The sequence below is a fragment of the Cebus imitator genome, unplaced genomic scaffold, assembly GCF_001604975.1.
Source record: "Cebus imitator isolate Cc_AM_T3 unplaced genomic scaffold, Cebus_imitator-1.0 Scaffold117, whole genome shotgun sequence".
NCBI classification, from domain to species: domain Eukaryota; kingdom Metazoa; phylum Chordata; class Mammalia; order Primates; family Cebidae; genus Cebus; species Cebus imitator.
Window position 1 is genome coordinate 879457 of NW_016107432.1, and position 5745 is coordinate 885201.

The following is a 5745-nucleotide window of genomic DNA, read 5'->3' on the forward strand; positions in this document are numbered from 1 at the left end:
AAAAAAAAAAAAAAAAAAGAAAAACAGTTATTTATTTAATGCTATATGTGATCATTTTTGAGAACTATAGAGGGAGTAATGTGAAGCCCATACAATCAATGATTTAAGAGTCACAGAAAGGAAAAATTCAGAGTGGAATCAAGTAAGATTCATGGAAAAAGTAGGTCTTGGGTGGGAGGTGGCAACCTATTTAGTAAAAATACAACTCCTCCCACCAAAAAAAAAAAAGAGAAAGAAAAAGCAGTCAAGGAAGGAATAGGTCTTCAAAAGGATGATCTTTTATTTCTGGAATCCTTTCTAGGCAAAAGTCAATCACTAAATCATGAAAGTGTAAAAATGCCAAAGAATTATAATAATACATGACAACTCTTGTTACTCTTATGTTCAATCCAGTAAGTAATGAGTACAGAAGTGCTCTTTGTTAAGGATTAATTGCGGATGTAGATATACTAAACGACTTCACCTCAGCAGGCAAAAGGGGATTACAGCTTCTTGTTTTTGTTTCCTGGTTGGTCTTCAGGCTGCAATGTTAAAAAACACCAAAATTATTCTGAAATGTAAATTACCCTGAAGAATCATTGCTTCTTATGTTGAGGACCATTGCATTGCTTCTTATGTTGAGGACCAAGTTCTGCAATTTGAGGGAATTTCTCGGGCGCTAAATTGTGAAATCATTTGTGTGTGTGTGTGTGTGTGTGTGTGTGTGTGTGTGTGTGTCTTGAGAAAGCCCTTTGACCTATACCTCTTGCATAAGCTTCTGTTGCTTCATGACTCCCTTCAGATGCTTTTCCCAGAATATGTAACTATTTCATTACTTACTCTAAAAGAGTATTATGAAGCTGCTATAGAATAAATTGTGTCCCTTTGAAATTCTTATGTGAAGCCTTAACCCTCAATGTAATAATGTTTGGAATGGGGTTTTGGACAGTAATTCAGTTTAGATGAAGTCATAAGGCTGGGGCCCCATGATGGGATTAGTGCCCTTATAAGAAGAGATGCCAGAGAACTTGCCCTCTTTCTCTCCCTGCCATGTGAAGATACAGCAAGAAGGCATCTTCTGCAAGCCAGAAAAAATGTTTTTATCAGAACCTGATTATACTGGCATCCTGATCTTGCACTTCCAGCCTCCAGAATTTCAAGAAAATGAATTTTTGTTGTTTAAGCCACACAACCTGTGGTATTTTGTTATGGCAACATGAGCTAAGAAGTGTTGCATTTGCCAGCATGAGGATGCTTTCTGAATGTCAAGTGGTTACTGACTTTTAGTCTACCAGAATGCATTATCATGAACATAAACTACTGCCTTTTACCACTTATATATCATCATGTCAGTGCTGGAGCTGAGTCTAGTCACAAAATGCCAGTGGCAAAGAGACATCAGTTGTTACTATTTAAAAGAGTGTAACTTAGACAGCAGAACTGGGCACAAATGACAGAGAAACCCGTAATGTTGGCTCGGATATTAGGAAGCCTCACATCGTCCTGTGTGAGGGCCATGCTTTTACAATTTGTACATACTGCAAACTTTCTGTTTATGGTAACCTTTAATTATTATAATCTATTCATAGCTCAAGATATTTTTGCTTGATGTGTATGTCTGGTTGAGCAAGTATAAACCCTAAAAGCACTCTAATGCTTATGATCTGAGCTGCAATAGCAGACTCTATAGCAATGGCTTCTTGGAAAGTGTGGTGTGGAAAACCTTCAGGATATTCACACTGAATGTCTCAACTAATCCCAGGTTGGTTCAATGGCTTGAGTCAGGTATGAGGAGATGTGTAGGAGAGAAACTGCTTGAGTTATTATCTAAGCCATTCCTAAGCCAGGAACATAAATTATCAGTCCCATCTTCTGGGGAAAGTCACATTATCTCATAAATTATAGTGACTGTGCTATATACACAGAATCAGGGGATATCTGCATGAAAATAATAATTAGAAGCTACTTTTGAAGACTTGTGAGGACAGTAATTTTTCCTCAAGAGCAAGTTCCCTTTAAATGAAATTCTGGTATACTTAACCTCATTTCTGTATGTGTTTCGGTAAGCACGAACATTTTATTTCTAAAATAGGTTAATGACTATTTTGGGGGGCAATTAAGAAAAGAGGGCTGGTGCGGTGGCTCAAGCCTATAATCCCAGCACTTTGGGAGGCCAAGGCAGGCAGATGGCTTGAGCTCACGAGTTCAAGACCAGGTTGGGCAACATGGCAAAATCCTGTCTCTACAAAAAAAGACAAAATTTAGCTGTGCATGTTGGCACATGCCTGTAGGCCCAGCTACTCAGGAGACTGAGGCAGGAGGATCACTTGAGCCTGGGGTGGTTGAGGCTTCAGTGAGCCATGATTGCACCACTGCACTCCAACCTGAGTGATAGATGGAGACAGAGTCTCAAAAAAATAAAAAATAGGCTGGGAATGGTGGCTCATGTCTGTAATTCCAGCACTTTGAGAGGCCAAGGCAGGCAGATCACTTGGGGTCAAGAGTTTGAGACCAGCCTGGCCAACATGATGAAACCGTGTCTCTACTAAAAATACAAAAATTAGCTGAGAGTGGTGGCATACACCTGTAATCCCAGCTACTTGGGAGGCTGAGGCAGGAGAATTGCTTGAACCTGGGATGTGGAGGTTGCAGTGAGCTGAGATCATGCCACTGCACTCCAGCATGGGGGACAAGAGTAAAACTCCATCTCAAAACTAAATAAATAATAAAAAATAAAAAGAGAGAATTAGAAATAGAAAAGAGGAAAATGATAAAATATTGATGGCACATTAGGAGAAGAAAAGTTTAGAAATTAAGCTAGAGAAAGAAAAATGAAAACAAATTCATCTCTGGGAACCACCCTGCTACAACTGTTAGAAATAAGGAACTGAGATGCCTCTAAATGGGCAGGTGAACTGGGAACTGCCTTTAGACCTATGATGGGATTCTGGGGACCAATAGTAAATTACTGGGTAATAAAAGCAGAAAAGCTTTAAATATTTGCCTGAAGAAGCAGACACACAAAAAGAATAACTTTTAGGATGTGTATTAACCTATAGAAAAGTTAATCAAGTTTACCAGCATTTCCTTGAAACTACAAGGAAAGCAGATTCTAAAAATCTTCTCATAAGCCAGAAATGTAAATGTAAACTAATTTATGGTGTACATCAATATCCATTTGAAATGTTTTAAAGTCCAGCCTCAACTTCAGCCCCTACCTAATAAATCAAATGCACAGTGATAGGAAGACCGTATTTGACGATTGTTTTCATATGTGTTCACGTTCACAATCCCATATATCTGAAGTCCTTAGGGCCAGATGTATTTCAAAAAAATTCAAAAAAATTATTAAATTTAGAAAAATTAACACTAAATGTTCTCTCTCTATCTATATATCTATAAAGAAAAGTTAAGTTTACCTAAACATATTGACACAAAGTAGGATAAAGATTATAAATGATCTCCTCAATTTCAGAGGATTTGCTGCTAAATGAATCCAGGTCAGGTCAGGTTTTGCTGCCAAGTCTGTCATGAATGAATTTTCACTTTTAGGAGGGTTTTAGACTTCAGACGTAGAATTGTGGGATTGTGAACCTATATTACTTTTTTTTTTAACACTGAAACTCGGTTTTGGCTAAGAATTATAGAGTTGTGCCAAGTAATACTTTTTCAACTACAATTGAGGTCATAGAATCTGGTTTCATATAGAGTACAAAGGAACTGATATGGTACCCTGAAGGGAGTTATGTAGACATTTCCCCAGGGTGTCTCTAGGCACAGAACCATTGGGAAAATCTTGTCTTGAAAAGCTAGTCATAGGAACATGCTCAAAATTTCCACAACTTTTTCAAATGGTCCTGTTTTTGACCAAGTAGAGAAGATAAGTAACCCTGTTAGCACACATTTTTGGTCCCACAGATTGTCAGGAGATCAGAGTAGTTCAATTACGGGATCCTTAGCCTATTCATTCCAGGATGCTAACTCACTGCATCAAACTCCAGTTTGCCCCAATTCATAATGAAATATCTGTGTGTGTGTGTGTGGGGGGGGTGTATTTGTTTATCAGTAGCATTTTCTCAATTTCTCTCTCTCTTTCAGTATTGCCCTCTTTCTCTCAATATCTCTCTTATCTTTCTTTCTTAACGAGATCCCAATTATGCTGCTAAAAAAAAAAATTGCATTGCCTATTACCAAAAGTCAGACTAGGAACATGCATGCTTTTGACTATTTTGGCTTTTATTTGTTTGAAAATTACTACCCACCCTGCAGTTATTTTAGCACAAACCAAATCAAAAGAAAAATAAACACCAATACCAAACCATGGCATCCTAAATATACAAAGCAGAAACATTTCAGGAATAATCAAAAGACTGAACAAAACAGAGAAACAGAAAATAGTAAATACAGGGAATGTGAGGAAAAATGGATGACAGCATCCCAGAGTAACTACATATTGGCTCATAACAGAAAATAAAGATGGCAAAGCAGTGTGAGACCAGGTGTGAACTGATGTGCATTGGCTAAAGTGCTCCCATTACTAATCTTTGTAACCTCTATGCTAAATATAGGGGGAATGATAATTATGATAGCAATAGCTAATGTACATAGGGCAGTTTTTATATGCCAGGTATTATCTGGATGCTTTATGTAAATTAGCTTATTTACTTCCTATGGCAACCCTATGAAGAGAGTACTATTACTACCCACATTTTATAGGTGAAGAGACTAAGGCAAAGAGCAGTTCAGTAGACCTGCCCAAATTTACAGAACTAGGGCAGGTTGGAGGTGGAATTTAAGCCCAGATGGCTTCTGCTGTCTTCACTCTTAACAACCATCATATTACAGTGACAAATAAGTGTGGGGACCAACGAGGAAGAGTAAATGTAGAACCAGGCTGGAGTAGAAGTGAATGTCTAGTAAAGGTTTTTTTTTTTTGAGATGGAGTCTCACTTTGTGGCCCAAGCTGGAGTGCAGTGGCATCATCTTGGCTCATTGCAAACTCCTTCTCCCAGGTTCAAGTGATTCTCGTGCTTTAGCCTCCCGAGTAGCTGGGATTACAGGCGGGCGCCACCATGCCCAGCTAATTTTTGTATTTTTAGTAGAGATGGGGTTTTACCGTGTTGGCCAGGCTGGTCTTGAACTCCTGACCTCAAGTGGTCTGACCACCTTGGCCTACCAAAGTGTTGGGATTACAGGCGTGAGCCACTGGGCCCAGCCATCTAGTGGACAATTGAGGTGTGGTGTGGCATCTGAACTTCCCTGTAGTAGATACAGCCCTTGAGTTTGGTTCTGAGATTCCTTCCTCTCAAAAATGTCAGTGTATGTAGCTCAAGTGCAATTGACTCCATTTGTCCCTAGCTGTGGAGTCACCTGTGATTCCAGAGATTCCATTTGATCCATTCCCTTGGCGCCTCTGATTGGCTTACTGATAGCTGATTGACCCCAAAAGAACCCGTAGATACTAGGACCCTTTTGGTGAAGTTTCGTTTTTATTTTTAGACAGAGTCTCACTCTGTCACCCAGGCTGGAGTGAAGTGGCACGATTTTAGCTCACTCCAACCTCTACCTCCCAAGTTTTGGTGATTCTCCCATCTCAGCCTTCCAAGTAGCTGGGATTACAGGTGCGTTCACTGTGCCAGGCTAAATTTTGTATTTTTAGTAGAGACTGGGTTTCACCATGTTGGCCAAGCTGGTCTCGAACTCCTGACCTCAAGTGATCCACCTACCTTCGCCTCCCAAAGTGCTAGGATTATAAGCATAAGCCAC